This window comes from Triturus cristatus, chromosome 11 (genome assembly GCF_964204655.1).
Source record: "Triturus cristatus chromosome 11, aTriCri1.1, whole genome shotgun sequence".
NCBI lineage: Eukaryota > Metazoa > Chordata > Amphibia > Caudata > Salamandridae > Triturus > Triturus cristatus.
This window is the reverse complement of record NC_140594.1, coordinates 1,141,471,263-1,141,489,263: the sequence shown is the minus strand read 5'-3', so window position 1 is coordinate 1,141,489,263 and position 18,001 is coordinate 1,141,471,263. Positions and strand designations below refer to the sequence as shown.

Genomic DNA, 18,001 nt, shown 5'->3' with positions numbered 1-18,001 from the left:
GAGAGGAGAGGGTTAGAGAGCTGCTATCTTGGTAAAGGCCTGAAACTGCTAGTTCCCAAGAGGGTCTGCACTTTCAGTTATGACTGACTGTGAGACGAGAAGATGAAGATTTTCTGCACCCAGCATACATTGCAGCATGCTTAGGCAAATGAGGAGCGAGACCCACCAATCCCTCGCCACTTCGCTGAAAGCTCCTCCTCTGCATAAAGAGAACAGTTTTACAAGGGAGCAGAGTGGCGCAGCGGAAGCGTGCTGGGCCCATAACCCAGAGGTCGATGGATCGAAACCATCCTCTGCTATAATATTTCTTGTTTTTTCTTCTGAGAACCAATTTGTCATTTCCACGCTACCAGCAAGGAAAAGCGCAGGCTTGTGCTAGCTATGTGAGAAAAGACTTCTCAACTATCTGTCTCTGCTGAAATACAAGAGAGTGATCGCCAAAGGATCAACCCCATACTTTGAATGTAAAGATACCCAATTATAAGCATAAATGACTGGTGGGACCGTCACACGTTTTTCTGGGCATGCTTTGAATGTCATTCTTGCCTTTTCGTTCTGCTCTTATCATTCTCCTGGGCATTTCATGGAAGGCACTCTCTTTCTCTTCGCTGCTTTGCTTCCAATGCTGCCTAAATATGTTCATTTCCACTATTTGTACTACTGCTTTCCATTTCTTCTCTTCTGCACAGATTTGGCCTTGGTTTCAATCCCCAGTTCCTTACCCTCTACAAGAAACTTTCTACTGCTTTTCATGTTGGTATCTAAACCAAATGCACAATTGAAACTGGTGCAAGATAGTCATTGAACTCGGGGTTGTAATCTTTAGAACCGAGAGCAACCACATCATAGGGCGTTGGTGGTATAGTGGTGAGCATAGCTGCTGCCCAAGCAGTTGACCCGGGTTCGATTCCCGGCCAATGCAGTGCAAATTTTTATATGTTCTCCAAGCAGGATTTGTTTTAATGCAACATGTCACAAAACGGAAATATCATGAACAGATTAAGCAGACGTTAAATTAAAAAAAAAATGAAATACTTAGGCAGGCATCTCGATCGCCCCATCTGCTACATTCATTGTCCTATTAGATGCTATTTTCCAAAAAGCAGAGTCACCACTCACATGTGCTGGTAATAAATATGTTGCGGGCGGTAGACAATGAAAGGGCTGAACCCCGACCAGACATTCTAACTCTAGCATCTCTATATTAAAAAGCATTTCTAGGCAATATCTAGCATGTGAATAAAAGTAGGCAAGATCCACCGATGAATCTGGCAAAAGTCCCCAACGATTTTGTGCACACTTGTTCTCTCACCTGAATGCAGCGCCACCTTGTAGCCATCGGATGTAACTGCAGCTCACAAAATGTTATATCAGAGAGCAAGTTGAGAGGACTCCAAGAGGCAGATGTCCATGGAAAGAGCCTCTCACGACAGCAGGAAGGTTGGATATTTCAAGATGGCAACATTTCCTGTCCAACGTCCTCAACGCTCCCAAACGCTCAAAAGCCTCAGCCCTCACCGGGTAGATCTCTGGCTCCCAGTTAAAATCAAATCCTGAGCATGCTAGCGCTAGGATCAAAGAGAGAGGAGAGGGTTAGAGAGCTGCTATCTTGGTAAAGGCCTGAAACTGCTAGTTCCCAAGAGGGTCTGCACTTTCAGTTATGACTGACTGTGAGACGAGAAGATGAAGATTTTCTGCACCCAGCATACATTGCAGCATGCTTAGGCAAATGAGGAGCGAGACCCAACAATCCCTCGCCACTTCGCTGAAAGCTCCTCCTCTGCATAAAGAGAACACTTTTACAAGGGAGCAGAGTGGCGCAGCGGAAGCGTGCTGGGCCCATAACCCATAGGTCGATGGATCGAAACCATCCTCTGCTATAATATTTCTTGTTTTTTCTTCTGAGAACCAATCTGTCATTTCCACGCTACCAGCAAGGAAAAGCGCAGGCTTGTGCTAGCTATGTGAGAAAAGACTTCTCAACTATCTGTCTCTGCTGAAATACAAGCGAGTGATCGCCAAAGGATCAACCCCATACTTTGAAAGTAAAGATACCCAATTATAAGCATAAATGACTGGTGGGACCGTCACACGTTTTTCTGGGCCTGCTTTGAATGTCATTCTTGCCTTTTCGTTCTGCTCTTATCATTCTCCTGGGCATTTCATGGAAGACACTCTCTTTCTCTTCGCTGCTTTGCTTCCAATGCTGCCTAAATATGTTCATTTCCACTATTTGTACTACTGCTTTCCATTTCTTCTCTTCTGCACAGATTTGGCCTTGGTTCCAATCCCCAGTTCCTTACCCTCTACAAGAAACTTTCTACTGCTTTTCATGTTGGTATCTAAACCAAATGCACCATTGAAACTGGTGCAAGATAGTCATTGAACTCGGGGTTGTAATCTTTAGAACCGAGAGCAACCACATCATAGGGCGTTGGTGGTATAGTGGTGAGCATAGCTGCTTCCCAAGCAGTTGCCCCGGGTTCGATTCCCGGCCAATGCAGTGCAAATTTTTATATGTTCTCCAAGCAGGATTTGTTTTAATGCAACATGTCACAAAACGGAAATATCATGAACAGATTAATCAGACGTAAAAATAAAAAAAAAAATGAAATACTTAGGCAGGCATCTCGATCGCCCCATCTGCTAAATTCATTGTCCTATTAGATGCTATTTTCCAAAAAGCAGAGTCACCACTCACATGTGCTGGTAATAAATATGTTGCGGGCGGTAGACAATGAAAGGGCTGAACCCCGACCAGACATTCTAACTCTAGCATCTCTATATGAAAAAGCATTTCTAGGCAATATCTAGCATGTGAATAAAAGTAGGCAAGATCCACCGATGAATCTGGCAAAAGTCCCCAACGATTTTGTGCACACTTGTTCTCTCACCTGAATGCAGCGCCACCTTGTAGCCATCGGATGTAACTGCAGCTCACAAAATGTTATATCAGAGAGCAAGTTGAGAGGACTCCAAGAGGCAGATGTCCATGGAAAGAGCCTCTCACGACAGCAGGAAGGTTGGATATTTCAAGATGGCAACATTTCCTGTCCAATGTCCTCACGTCCCGAACGCTCCCAAACGCTCAAAAGCCTCTCTTCGGGTAGATCTCTGGCTCCCAGTTAAAATCAAATCCTGAGCATGCTAGCGCTAGGATCAAAGAGAGAGGAGAGGGTTAGAGAGCTGCTATCTTGGTAAAGGCCTGAAACTGCTAGTTCCCAAGAGGGTCTGCACTTTCAGTTATGACTGACTGTGAGACGAGAAGATGAAGATTTTCTGCACCCAGCATACATTGCAGCATGCTTAGGCAAATGAGGAGCGAGACCCACCAATCCCTCGCCACTTCGCTGAAAGCTCCTCCTCTGCATAAAGAGAACACTTTTACAAGGGAGCAGAGTGGCGCAGCGGAAGCGTGCTGGGCCCATAACCCAGAGGTCGATGGATCGAAACCATCCTCTGCTATAATATTTCTTGTTTTTTCTTCTGAGAACCAATCTGTCATTTCCACGCTACCAGCAAGGAAAAGCGCAGGCTTGTGCTAGCTATGTGAGAAAAGACTTCTCAACTATCTGTCTCTGCTGAAATACAAGAGAGTGATCGCCAAAGGATCAACCCCATACTTTGAAAGTAAAGATACCCAATTATAAGCATAAATGACTGGTGGGACCGTCACACGTTTTTCTGGGCATGCTTTGAATGTCATTCTTGCCTTTTCGTTCTGCTCTTATCATTCTCCTGGGCATTTCATGGAAGGCACTCTCTTTCTCTTCGCTGCTTTGCTTCCAATGCTGCCTAAATATGTTCATTTCCACTATTTGTACTACTGCTTTCCATTTCTTCTCTTCTGCACAGATTTGGCCTTGGTTCCAATCCCCAGTTCCTTACCCTCTACAAGAAACTTTCTACTGCTTTTCATGTTGGTATCTAAACCAAATGCACCATTGAAACTGGTGCAAGATAGTCATTGAACTCGGGGTTGTAATCTTTAGAACCGAGAGCAACCACATCATAGGGCGTTGATGGTATAGTGGTGAGCATAGCAGCTTCCCAAGCAGTTGACCCGGGTTCGATTCCCGGCCAATGCAGTGCAAATTTTTATATGTTCTCCAAGCAGGATTTGTTTTAATGCAACATGTCACAAAACGGAAATATCATGAACAGATTAATCAGACGTTAAATAAAAAACAAAATGAAATACTTAGGCAGGCATCTCGATCGCCCCATCTGCTAAATTCATTGTCCTATTAGATGCTATTTTCCAAAAAGCAGAGTCACCACTCACATGTGCTGGTAATAAATATGTTGCGGGCGGTAGACAATGAAAGGGCTGAACCCCGACCAGACATTCTAACTCTAGCATCTCTATATGAAAAAGCATTTCTAGGCAATATCTAGCATGTGAATAAAAGTAGGCAAGATCCACCGATGAATCTGGCAAAAGTCCCCAACGATTTTGTGCACACTTGTTCTCTCACCTGAATGCAGCGCCACCTTGTAGCCATCGGATGTAACTGCAGCTCACAAAATGTTATATCAGAGAGCAAGTTGAGAGGACTCCAAGAGGCAGATGTCCATGGAAAGAGCCTCTCACGACAGCAGGAAGGTTGGATATTTCAAGATGGCAACATTTCCTGTCCAATGTCCTCACGTCCCGAACGCTCCCAAACGCTCAAAAGCCTCACACCGGGCAAGCCCTCACCGGGTAGATCTCTGGCTCCCAGTTAAAATCAAATCCTGAGCATGCTAGCGCTAGGATCAAAGAGAGAGGAGAGGGTTAGAGAGCTGCTATCTTGGTAAAGGCCTGAAACTGCTAGTTCCCAAGAGGGTCTGCACTTTCAGTTATGACTGACTGTGAGACGAGAAGATGAAGATTTTCTGCACCCAGCATACATTGCAGCATGCTTAGGCAAATGAGGAGCGAGACCCACCAATCCCTCGCCACTTCGCTGAAAGCTCCTCCTCTGCATAAAAAAAACACTTTTACAAGGGAGCAGAGTGGCGCAGCGGAAGCGTGCTGGGCCCATAACCCAGAGGTCGATGGATCGAAACCATCCTCTGCTATAATATTTCTTGTTTTTTCTTCTGAGAACCAATCTGTCATTTCCACGCTACCAGCAAGGAAAAGCGCAGGCTTGTGCTAGCTATGTGAGAAAAGACTTCTCAACTATCTGTCTCTGCTGAAATACAAGAGAGTGATCGCCAAAGGATCAACCCCATACTTTGAAAGTAAAGATACCCAATTATAAGCATAAATGACTGGTGGGACCGTCACACGTTTTTCTGGGCATGCTTTGAATGTCATTCTTGCCTTTTCGTTCTGCTCTTATCATTCTCCTGGGCATTTCATGGAAGGCACTCTCTTTCTCTTCGCTGCTTTGCTTCCAATGCTGCCTAAATATGTTCATTTCCACTATTTGTACTACTGCTTTCCATTTCTTCTCTTCTGCACAGATTTGGCCTTGGTTTAAATCCCCAGTTCCTTACCCTCTACAATAAACTTTCTACTGCTTTTCATGTTGGTATCTAAACCAAATGCACCATTGAAACTGGTGCAAGATAGTCATTGAACTCGGGGTTGTAATCTTTAGAACCGAGAGCAACCACATCATAGGGCGTTGGTGGTATAGTGGTGAGCATAGCTGCTTCCCAAGCAGTTGACCCGGGTTCGATTCCCGGCCAATGCAGTGCAAATTTTTATATGTTCTCCAAGCAGGATTTGTTTTAATGCAACATGTCACAAAACGGAAATATCATGAACAGATTAATCAGACGTTAAATAAAAAAAAAAATGAAATACTTAGGCAGGCATCTCGATCGCCCCATCTGCTACATTCATTGTCCTATTAGATGCTATTTTCCAAAAAGCAGAGTCACCACTCACATGTGCTGGTAATAAATATGTTGCGGGCGGTAGACAATGAAAGGGCTGAACCCCGACCAGACATTCTAACTCTAGCATCTCTATATTAAAAAGCATTTCTAGGCAATATCTAGCATGTGAATAAAAGTAGGCAAGATCCACCGATGAATCTGGCAAAAGTCCCCAACGATTTTGTGCACACTTGTTCTCTCACCTGAATGCAGCGCCACCTTGTAGCCATCGGATGTAACTGCAGCTCACAAAATGTTATATCAGAGAGCAAGTTGAGAGGACTCAAAGAGGCAGATGTCCATGGAAAGAGCCTCTCACGACAGCAGGAAGGTTGGATATTTCAAGATGGCAACATTTCCTGTCCAACGTCCTCACGTCCCGAACGCTCCCAAACGCTCAAAAGCCTCACACCAGGCAAGCCCTCACCGGGTAGATCTCTGGCTCCCAGTTAAAATCAAATCCTGAGCATGCTAGCGCTAGGATCAAAGAGAGAGGAGAGGGTTAGAGAGCTGCTATCTTGGTAAAGGCCTGAAACTGCTAGTTCCCAAGAGGGTCTGCACTTTCAGTTATGACTGACTGTGAGACGAGAAGATGAAGATTTTCTGCACCCAGCATACATTGCAGCATGCTTAGGCAAATGAGGAGCGAGACCCACCAATCCCTCGCCACTTCGCTGAAAGCTCCTCCTCTGCATAAAGAGAACACTTTTACAAGGGAGCAGAGTGGCGCAGCAGAAGCGTGCTGGGCCCATAACCCAGAGGTCGATGGATCGAAACCATCCTCTGCTATAATATTTCTTGTTTTTTCTTCTGAGAACCAATCTGTCATTTCCACGCTACAAGCAAGGAAAAGCGCAGGCTTGTGCTAGCTATGTGAGAAAAGACTTCTCAACTATCTGTCTCTGCTGAAACACAACAGAGTGATCGCCAAAGGATCAACCCCATACTTTGAAAGTAAAGATACCCAATTATAAGCATAAATGACTGGTGGGACCGTCACATGTTTTTCTGGGCATGCTTTGAATGTCATTCTTGCCTTTTCGTTCTGCTCTTATCATTCTCCTGGGCATTTCATGGAAGGCACTCTCTTTCTCTTCGCTGCTTTGCTTCCAATGCTGCCTAAATATGTTCATTTCCACTATTTGTACTACTGCTTTCCATTTCTTCTCTTCTGCACAGATTTGGCCTTGGTTTCAATCCCCAGTTCCTTACCCTCTACAAGAAACTTTCTACTGCTTTTCATGTTGGTATCTAAACCAAATGCACCATTGAAACTGGTGCAAGATAGTCATTGAACTCGGGGTTGTAATCTTTAGAACCGAGAGCACCCACATCATAGGGCGTTGGTGGTATAGTGGTGAGCATAGCTGCTTCCCAAGCAGTTGACCCGGGTTCGATTCCCAGCCAATGCAGTGCAAATTGTTATATGTTCTCCAAGCAGGATTTGTTTTAATGCAACATGTCACAAAACGGAAATATCATGAACAGATTAATCAGACGTTAAATTAAAAAAAAAATGAAATACTTAGGCAGGCATCTCGATCGCCCCATCTGCTACATTCATTGTCCTATTAGATGCTATTTTCCAAAAAGCAGAGTCACCACTCACATGTGCTGGTAATAAATATGTTGCGGGCGGTAGACAATGAAAGGGCTGAACCCCGACCAGACATTCTAACTCTAGCATCTCTATATTAAAAAGCATTTCTAGGCAATATCTAGCATGTGAATAAAAGTAGGCAAGATCCACCGATGAATCTGGCAAAAGTCCCCAACGATTTTGTGCACTCTTGTTCTCTCACCTGAATGCAGCGCCACCTTGTAGCCATCGGATGTAACTGCAGCTCACAAAATGTTATATCAGAGAGCAAGTTGAGAGGACTCCAAGAGGCAGATGTCCATGGAAAGAGCCTCTCACGACAGCAGGAAGGTTGGATATTTCAAGATGGCAACATTTCCTGTCCAATGTCCTCACGTCCCGAACGCTCCCAAACGCTCAAAAGCCTCACACCGGGTAGATCTCTGGCTCCCAGTTAAAATCAAATCCTGAGCATGCTAGCGCTAGGATCAAAGAGAGAGGAGAGGGTTAGAGAGCTGCTATCTTGGTAAAGGCCTGAAACTGCTAGTTCCCAAGAGGGTCTGCACTTTCAGTTATGACTGACTGTGAGACGAGAAGATGAAGATTTTCTGCACCCAGCATACATTGCAGCATGCTTAGGCAAATGAGGAGCGAGACCCACCAATCCCTCGCCACTTCGCTGAAAGCTCCTCCTCTGCATAAAGAGAGCACTTTTACAAGGGAGCAGAGTGGCGCAGCGGAAGCGTGCTGGGCCCATAACCCAGAGGTCGATGGATCGAAACCATCCTCTGCTATAATATTTCTTGTTTTTTCTTCTGAGAACCAATCTGTCATTTCCACGCTACCAGCAAGGAAAAGCGCAGGCTTGTGCTAGCTATGTGAGAAAAGACTTCTCAACTATCTGTCTCTGCTGAAATACAAGAGAGTGATCGCCAAAGGATCAACCCCATACTTTGAAAGTAAAGATACCCAATTATAAGCATAAATGACTGGTGGGACCGTCACACGTTTTTCTGGGCATGGTTTGAATGTCATTCTTGCCTTTTCGTTCTGCTCTTATCATTCTCCTGGGCATTTCATGGAAGGCACTCTCTTTCTCTTCGCTGCTTTGCTTCCAATGCTGCCTAAATATGTTCATTTCCACTATTTGTACTGCTGCTTTCCATTTCTTCTCTTCTGCACAGATTTGGCCTTGGTTTCAATCCCCAGTTCCTTACCCTCTACAAGAAACTTTCTACTGCTTTTCATGTTGGTATCTAAACCAAATGCACCATTGAAACTGGTGCAAGATAGTCATTGAACTCGGGGTTGTAATCTTTAGAACCGAGAGCAACCACATCATAGGGCGTTGGTGGTATAGTGGTGAGCATAGCTGCTTCCCAAGCAGTTGACCCGGGTTCGATTCCCGGCCAATGCAGTGCAAATTTTTATATGTTCTCCAAGCAGGATTTGTTTTAATGCAACATGTCACAAAACGGAAATATCATGAACAGATTAATCAGACGTTAAATTAAAAAAAAAATGAAATACTTAGGCAGGCATCTCGATCGCCCCATCTGCTACATTCATTGTCCTATTAGATGCTATTTTCCAAAAAGCAGAGTCACCACTCACATGTGCTGGTAATAAATATGTTGCGGGCGGTAGACCATGAAAGGGCTGAACCCCGACTAGACATTCTAACTGTAGCATCTCTATATTAAAAAGCATTTCTAGGCAATATCTAGCATGTGAATAAAAGTAGGCAAGATCCACCGATGAATCTGGCAAAAGTCCCCAACGATTTTGTGCACACTTGTTCTCTCACCTGAATGCAGCGCCACCTTGTAGCCATCGGATGTAACTGCAGCTCACAAAATGTTATATCAGAGAGCAAGTTGAGAGGACTCCAAGAGGCAGATGTCCATGGAAAGAGCCTCTCATGACAGCAGGAAGGTTGGATATTTCAAGATGGCAACATTTCCTGTCCAACGTCCTCACGTCCCGAACGCTCCCAAACGCTCAAAAGCCTCGCCCTCACCGGGTAGATCTCTGGCTCCCAGTTAAAATCAAATCCTGAGCATGCTAGCGCTAGGATCAAAGAGAGAGGAGAGGGTTAGAGAGCTGCTATCTTGGTAAAGGCCTGAAACTGCTAGTTCCCAAGAGGGTCTGCACTTTCAGTTATGACTGACTGTGAGACGAGAAGATGAAGATTTTCTGCACCCAGCATACATTGCAGCATGCTTAGGCAAATGAGGAGCGAGACCCACCAATCCCTCGCCACTTCGCTGAAAGCTCCTCCTCTGCATAAAGAGAACACTTTTACAAGGGAGCAGAGTGGCGCAGCGGAAGCGTGCTGGGCCCATAACCCAGAGGTCGATGGATCGAAACCATCCACTGCTATGATATTTCTTGTTTTTTCTTCTGAGGACCAATCTGTCATTTCCACGCTACCAGCAAGGAAAAGCGCAGGCTTGTGCTAGCTATGTGAGAAAAGACTTCTCAACTATCTGTCTCTGCTGAAATACAAGAGAGTGATCGCCAAAGGATCAACCCCATACTTTGAAAGTAAAGATACCCAATTATAAGCATAAATGACTGGTGGGACCGTCACACGTTTTTCTGGGCATGCTTTGAATGTCATTCTTGCCTTTTCGTTCTGCTCTTATCATTCTCCTGGGCATTTCATGGAAGGCACTCTCTTTCTCTTCGCTGCTTTGCTTCCAATGCTGCCTAAATATGTTCATTTCCACTATTTGTACTACTGCTTTCCATTTCTTCTCTTCTGCACAGATTTGGCCTTGGTTTCAATCCCCAGTTCCTTACCCTCTACAAGAAACTTTCTACTGCTTTTCATGTTGGTATCTAAACCAAATGCACCATTGAAACTGGTGCAAGATAGTCATTGAACTCGGGGTTGTAATCTTTAGAACCGAGAGCACCCACATCATAGGGCGTTGGTGGTATAGTGGTGAGCATAGCTGCTTCTCAAGCAGTTGACCCGGGTTCGATTCCCGGCCAATGCAGTGCAAATTTTTATATGTTCTCCAAGCAGGATTTGTTTTAATGCAACATGTCACAAAACGGAAATATCATGAACAGATTAATCAGACGTTAAATTTAAAAAAAAATGAAATACTTAGGCAGGCATCTCGATCGCCCCATCTGCTACATTAATTGTCCTATTAGATGCTATTTTCCAAAAAGCAGAGTCACCACTCACATGTGCTGGTAATAAATATGTTGCGGGCGGTAGACAATGAAAGGGCTGAACCCCGACCAGACATTCTAACTCTAGCATCTCTATATTAAAAAGCATTTCTAGGCAGTATCTAGCATGTGAATAAAAGTAGGCAAGATCCACCGATGAATCTGGCAAAAGTCCCCAACGATTTTGTGCACACTTGTTCTCTCACCTGAATGCAGCGCCATCTTGTAGCCATCGGATGTAACTGCAGCTCACAAAATGTTATATCAGAGAGCAAGTTGAGAGGACTCCAAGAGGCAGATGTCCATGGAAAGAGCCTCTCACGACAGCAGGAAGGTTGGATATTTCAAGATGGCAACATTTACTGTCCAACGTCCTCACGTCCCGAACGCTCCCAAGCGCTCAAAAGCCTCACACCGGGCAAGCCCTCACCGGGTAGATCTCTGGCTCCCAGTTAAAATCAAATCCTGAGCATGCTAGCGCTAGGATCAAAGAGAGAGGAGAGGGTTAGAGAGCTGCTATCTTGGTAAAGGCCTGAAACTGCTAGTTCCCAAGAGGGTCTGCACTTTCAGTTATGACTGACTGTGAGACGAGAAGATGAAGATTTTCTGCACCCAGCATACATTGCAGCATGCTTAGGCAAATGAGGAGCGAGACCCACCAATCCCTCGCCACTTCGCTGAAAGCTCCTCCTCTGCATAAAGAGAACACTTTTACAAGGGAGCAGAGTGGCGCAGCGGAAGCGTGCTGGGCCCATAACCCAGAGGTCGATGGATCGAAACCATCCTCTGCTATAATATTTCTTGTTTTTTCTTCTGAGAACCAATCTGTCATTTCCACGCTACCAGCAAGGAAAAGCGCAGGCTTGTGCTAGCTATGTGAGAAAAGACTTCTCAACTATCTGTCTCTGCTGAAACACAACAGAGTGATCGCCAAAGGATCAACCCCATACTTTGAAAGTAAAGATACCCAATTATAAGCATAAATGACTGGTGGGACCGTCACACGTTTTTCTGGGCATGCTTTGAATGTCATTCTTGCCTTTTCGTTCTGCTCTTATCATTCTCCTGGGCATTTCATGGAAGGCACTCTCTTTCTCTTCGCTGCTTTGCTTCCAATGCTGCCTAAATATGTTCATTTCCACTATTTGTACTACTGCTTTCCATTTCTTCTCTTCTGCACAGATTTGGCCTTGGTTTCAATCCCCAGTTCCTTACCCTCTACAAGAAACTTTCTACTGCTTTTCATGTTGGTATCTAAACCAAATGCACCATTGAAACTGGTGCAAGATAGTCATTGAACTCGGGGTTGTAATCTTTAGAACCGGGAGCAACCACATCATAGGGCGTTGGTGGTATAGTGGTGAGCATAGCTGCTTCCCAAGCAGTTGACCCGGGTTCGATTCCCGGCCAATGCAGTGCAAATTTTTATATGTTCTCCAAGCAGGATTTGTTTTAATGCAACATGTCACAAAACGGAAATATCATGAACAGATTAATCAGACGTTAAATAAAAAAAAAAAATGAAATACTTAGGCAGGCATCTCGATCGCCCCATCTGCTACATTAATTGTCCTATTAGATGCTATTTTCCAAAAAGCAGAGTCACCACTCACATGTGCTGGTAATAAATATGTTGCGGGCGGTAGACAATGAAAGGGCTGAACCCCGACCAGACATTCTAACTCTAGCATCTCTATATTAAAAAGCATTTCTAGGCAATATCTAGCATGTGAATAAAAGTAGGCAAGATCCACCGATGAATCTGGCAAAAGTCCCCAACGATTTTGTGCACACTTGTTCTCTCACCTGAATGCAGCGCCACCTTGTAGCCATCGGATGTAACTGCAGCTCACAAAATGTTATATCAGAGAGCAAGTTGAGAGGACTCCAAGAGGCAGATGTCCATGGAAAGAGCCTCTCACGACAGCAGGAAGGTTGGATATTTCAAGATGGCAACATTTCCTGTCCAACGTCCTCACGTCCCGAACGCTCCCAAACGCTCAAAAGCCTCACACCAGGCAAGCCCTCACCGGGTAGATCTCTGGCTCCCAGTTAAAATCAAATCCTGAGCATGCTAGCGCTAGGATCAAAGAGAGAGGAGAGGGTTAGAGAGCTGCTATCTTGGTAAAGGCCTGAAACTGCTAGTTCCCAAGAGGGTCTGCACTTTCAGTTATGACTGACTGTGAGACGAGAAGATGAAGATTTTCTGCACCCAGCATACATTGCAGCATGCTTAGGCAAATGAGGAGCGAGACCCACCAATCCCTCGCCACTTCGCTGAAAGCTCCTCCTCTGCATAAAGAGAACACTTTTACAAGGGAGCAGAGTGGCGCAGCGGAAGCGTGCTGGGCCCATAACCCAGAGGTCGATGGATCGAAACCATCCTCTGTTATAATATTTCTTGTTTTTTCTTCTGAGAACCAATCTGTCATTTCCACGCTACAAGCAAGGAAAAGCGCAGGCTTGTGCTAGCTATGTGAGAAAAGACTTCTCAACTATCTGTCTCTGCTGAAACACAACAGAGTGATCGCCAAAGGATCAACCCCATACTTTGAAAGTAAAGATACCCAATTATAAGCATAAATGACTGGTGGGACCGTCACATGTTTTTCTGGGCATGCTTTGAATGTCATTCTTGCCTTTTCGTTCTGCTCTTATCATTCTCCTGGGCATTTCATGGAAGGCACTCTCTTTCTCTTCGCTGCTTTGCTTCCAATGCTGCCTAAATATGTTCATTTCCACTATTTGTACTACTGCTTTCCATTTCTTCTCTTCTGCACAGATTTGGCCTTGGTTTCAATCCCCAGTTCCTTACCCTCTACAAGAAACTTTCTACTGCTTTTCATGTTGGTATCAAAACCAAATGCACCATTGAAACTGGTGCAAGATAGTCATTGAACTCGGGGTTGTAATCTTTAGAACCGAGAGCACCCACATCATAGGGCGTTGGTGATATAGTGGTGAGCATAGCTGCTTCCCAAGCAGTTGACCCGGGTTCGATTCCCGGCCAATGCAGTGCAAATTTTTATATGTTCTCCAAGCAGGATTTGTTTTAATGCAACATGTCACAAAACGGAAATATCATGAACAGATTAATCAGACGTTAAATTAAAAAAAAAATGAAATACTTAGGCAGGCATCTCGATCGCCCCATCTGCTACATTCATTGTCCTATTAGATGCTATTTTCCAAAAAGCAGAGTCACCACTCACATGTGCTGGTAATAAATATGTTGCAGGCGGTAGACAATGAAAGGGCTGAACCCCGACCAGACATTCTAACTCTAGCATCTCTATATTAAAAAGCATTTCTAGGCAATATCTAGCATGTGAATAAAAGTAGGCAAGATCCACCGATGAATCTGGCAAAAGTCCCCAACGATTTTGTGCACACTTGTTCTCTCACCTGAATGCAGCGCCACCTTGTAGCCATCGGATGTAACTGCAGCTCACAAAATGTTATATCAGAGAGCAAGTTGAGAGGACTCCAAGAGGCAGATGTCCATGGAAAGAGCCTCTCACGACAGCAGGAAGGTTGGATATTTCAAGATGGCAACATTTCCTGTCCAATGTCCTCACGTCCCGAACGCTCCCAAACGCTCAAAAGCCTCACACCGGGTAGATCTCTGGCTCCCAGTTAAAATCAAATCCTGAGCATGCTAGCGCTAGGATCAAAGAGAGAGGAGAGGGTTAGAGAGCTGCTATCTTGGTAAAGGCCTGAAACTGCTAGTTCCCAAGAGGGTCTGCACTTTCAGTTATGACTGACTGTGAGACGAGAAGATGAAGATTTTCTGCACCCAGCATACATTGCAGCATGCTTAGGCAAATGAGGAGCGAGACCCACCAATCCCTCGCCACTTCGCTGAAAGCTCCTCCTCTGCATAAAGAGACTACTTTAACAAGGGAGCAGAGTGGCGCAGCGGAAGCGTGCTGGGCCCATAACCCAGAGGTCAATGGATCGAAACCATCCTCTGCTATAATATTTCTTGTTTTTTCTTCTGAGAACCAATCTGTCATTTCCACGCTACCAGCAAGGAAAAGCGCAGGCTTGTGCTAGCTATGTGAGAAAAGACTTCTCAACTATCTGTCTCTGCTGAAATACAAGAGAGTGATCGCCAAAGGATCAACCCCATACTTTGAAAGTAAAGATACCCAATTATAAGCATAAATGACTGGTGGGACCGTCACACGTTTTTCTGGGCATGCTTTGAATGTCATTCTTGCCTTTTCGTTCTGCTCTTATCATTCTCCTGGGCATTTCATGGAAGGCACTCTCTTTCTCTTCGCTGCTTTGCTTCCAAAGCTGCCTAAATATGTTCATTTCCACTATTTGTACTACTGCTTTCCATTTCTTCTCTTCTGCACAGATTTGGCCTTGGTTTCAATCCCCAGTTCCTTACCCTCTACAAGAAACTTTCTACTGCTTTTCATGTTGGTATCTAAACCAAATGCACCATTGAAACTGGTACAAGATAGTCATTGAACTCGGGGTTGTAATCTTTAGAACCGAGAGCAACCACATCATAGGGCGTTGGTGGTATAGTGGTGAGCATAGCTGCTTCCCAAGCAGTTGACCCGGGTTCGATTCCCGGCCAATGCAGTGCAAATTTTTATATGTTCTCCAAGCAGGATTTGTTTTAATGCAACATGTCACAAAACGGAAATATCATGAACAGATTAATCAGACGTTAAATTAAAAAAAAAATGAAATACTTAGGCAGGCATCTCGATCGCCCCATCTGCTACATTCATTGTCCTATTAGATGCTATTTTCCAAAAAGCAGAGTCACCACTCACATGTGCTGGTAATAAATATGTTGCGGGCGGTAGACAATGAAAGGGCTGAACCCCGACTAGACATTCTAACTGTAGCATCTCTATATTAAAAAGCATTTCTAGGCAATATCTAGCATGTGAATAAAAGTAGACAAGATCCACCGATGAATCTGGCAAAAGTCCCCAACGATTTTGTGCACACTTGTTCTCTCACCTGAATGCAGCGCCACCTTGTAGCCATCGGATGTAACTGCAGCTCACAAAATGTTATATCAGAGAGCAAGTTGAGAGGACTCCAAGAGGCAGATGTCCATGGAAAGAGCCTCTCGTGACAGCAGGAAGGTTGGATATTTCAAGATGGCAACATTTCCTGTCCAACGTCCTCACGTCCCGAACGCTCCCAAACGCTCAAAAGCCTCACACCGGGCAAGCCCTCACCGGGTAGATCTCTGGCTCCCAGTTAAAATCAAATCCTGAGCATGCTAGCGCTAGGATCAAAGAGAGAGGAGAGGGTTAGAGAGCTGCTATCTTGGTAAAGGCCTGAAACTGCTAGTTCCCAAGAGGGTCTGCACTTTCAGTTATGACTGACTGTGAGACGAGAAGATGAAGATTTTCTGCACCCAGCATACATTGCAGCATGCTTAGGCAAATGAGGAGCGAGACCCACCAATCCCTCGCCACTTCGCTGAAAGCTCCTCCTCTGCATAAAGAGAACACTTTTACAAGGGAGCAGAGTGGCGCAGCGGAAGCGTGCTGGGCCCATAACCCAGAGGTCGATGGATCGAAACCATCCTCTGCTATAATATTTCTTGTTTTTTCTTCTGAGGACCAATCTGTCATTTCCACGCTACCAGCAAGGAAAAGCGCAGGCTTGTGCTAGCTATGTGAGAAAAGACTTCTCAACTATCTGTCTCTGCTGAAATACAAGAGAGTGATCCCCAAAGGATCAACCCCATACTTTGAAAGTAAAGATACCCAATTATAAGCATAAATGACTGGTGGGACCGTCACACGTTTTTCTGGGCATGCTTTGAATGTCATTCTTGCCTTTTCGTTCTGCTCTTATCATTCTCCTGGGCATTTCATTGAAGGCACTCTCTTTCTCTTCGCTGCTTTGCTTCAAATGCTGCCTAAATATGTTCATTTCCACTATTTGTACTACTGCTTTCCATTTCTTCTCTTCTGCACAGATTTGGCCTTGGTTTCAATCCCCAGTTCCTTACCCTCTACAAGAAACTTTCTACTGCTTTTCATGTTGGTATCTAAACCAAATGCACCATTGAAACTGGTGCAAGATAGTCATTGAACTCGGGGTTGTAATCTTTAGAACCGAGAGCACCCACATCATAGGGCGTTGGTGGTATAGTGGTGAGCATAGCTGCTTCTCAAGCAGTTGACCCGGGTTCGATTCCCGGCCAATGCAGTGCAAATTTTTATATCTTCTCCAAGCAGGATTGGTTTTAATGCAACATGTCACAAAACGGAAATATCATGAACAGATTAATCAGACGTTAAATTAAAAAAAAAATGAAATACTTAGGCAGGCATCTCGATCGCCCCATCTGCTACATTAATTGTCCTATTAGATGCTATTTTCCAAAAAGCAGAGTCACCACTCACATGTGCTGGTAATAAATATGTTGCGGGCGGTAGACAATGAAAGGGCTGAACCCCGACCAGACATTCTAACTCTAGCATCTCTATATTAAAAAGCATTTCTAGGCAATATCTAGTATGTGAATAAAAGTAGGCAAGATCCACCGATGAATCTGGCAAAAGTCCCCAACGATTTTGTGCACACTTGTTCTCTCACCTGAATGCAGCGCCATCTTGTAGCCATCGGATGTAACTGCAGCTCACAAAATGTTATATCAGAGAGCAAGTTGAGAGGACTCCAAGAGGCAGATGTCCATGGAAAGAGCCTCTCACGACAGCAGGAAGGTTGGATATTTCAAGATGGCAACATTTACTGTCCAACGTCCTCACGTCCCGAACGCTCCCAAGCGCTCAAAAGCCTCATACCGGGCAAGCCCTCACCGGGTAGATCTCTGGCTCCCAGTTAAAATCAAATCCTGAGCATGCTAGCGCTAGGATCAAAGAGAGAGGAGAGGGTTAGAGAGCTGCTATCTTGGTAAAGGCCTGAAACTGCTAGTTCCCAAGAGGGTCTGCACTTTCAGTTATGACTGACTGTGAGACGAGAAGATGAAGATTTTCTGCACCCAGCATACATTGCAGCATGCTTAGGCAAATGAGGAGCGAGACCCACCAATCCCTCGCCACTTCGCTGAAAGCTCCTCCTCTGCATAAAGAGAACACTTTTACAAGGGAGCAGAGTGGCGCAGCGGAAGCGTGCTGGGCCCATAACCCCGAGGTCGATGGATCGAAACCATCCTCTGCTATAATATTTCTTGTTTTTTCTTCTGAGAACCAATCTGTCATTTCCACGCTACCAGCAAGGAAAAGCGCAGGCTTGTGCTAGCTATGTGAGAAAAGACTTCTCAACTATCTGTCTCTGCTGAAACACAACAGAGTGATCGCCAAAGGATCAACCCCATACTTTGAAAGTAAAGATACCCAATTATAA

General features: G+C 44.8%; 8 non-coding genes across 8 annotated transcripts; all 8 read left to right on the top strand.

The window, feature by feature from the left end:
- The first annotated feature begins 2,431 nt into the window (after window positions 1-2,431).
- On the top strand, window positions 2,432-2,503 carry TRNAG-CCC (transfer RNA glycine (anticodon CCC)). Its single transcript has one exon. It is a non-coding gene; the product is annotated as a tRNA-Gly (tRNA).
- Window positions 2,504-5,615: 3,112 nt separating this feature from the next.
- On the top strand, window positions 5,616-5,687 carry TRNAG-CCC (transfer RNA glycine (anticodon CCC)). The gene has a single exon. It is a non-coding gene; the product is annotated as a tRNA-Gly (tRNA).
- A 3,111-nt stretch (window positions 5,688-8,798) lies between these two features.
- Window positions 8,799-8,870, top strand: TRNAG-CCC (transfer RNA glycine (anticodon CCC)). The gene has a single exon. It is a non-coding gene; the product is annotated as a tRNA-Gly (tRNA).
- A 1,516-nt stretch (window positions 8,871-10,386) lies between these two features.
- Window positions 10,387-10,458, top strand: TRNAE-CUC (transfer RNA glutamic acid (anticodon CUC)). The gene has a single exon. It is a non-coding gene; the product is annotated as a tRNA-Glu (tRNA).
- Window positions 10,459-11,985: 1,527 nt separating this feature from the next.
- TRNAG-CCC (transfer RNA glycine (anticodon CCC)) lies at window positions 11,986-12,057 on the top strand. The gene has a single exon. It is a non-coding gene; the product is annotated as a tRNA-Gly (tRNA).
- A 1,528-nt stretch (window positions 12,058-13,585) lies between these two features.
- Window positions 13,586-13,657, top strand: TRNAG-CCC (transfer RNA glycine (anticodon CCC)). Its single transcript has one exon. It is a non-coding gene; the product is annotated as a tRNA-Gly (tRNA).
- A 1,512-nt stretch (window positions 13,658-15,169) lies between these two features.
- TRNAG-CCC (transfer RNA glycine (anticodon CCC)) lies at window positions 15,170-15,241 on the top strand. Its single transcript has one exon. It is a non-coding gene; the product is annotated as a tRNA-Gly (tRNA).
- Window positions 15,242-16,768: 1,527 nt separating this feature from the next.
- TRNAE-CUC (transfer RNA glutamic acid (anticodon CUC)) lies at window positions 16,769-16,840 on the top strand. The gene has a single exon. It is a non-coding gene; the product is annotated as a tRNA-Glu (tRNA).
- The last annotated feature ends 1,161 nt before the right edge of the window (window positions 16,841-18,001 follow it).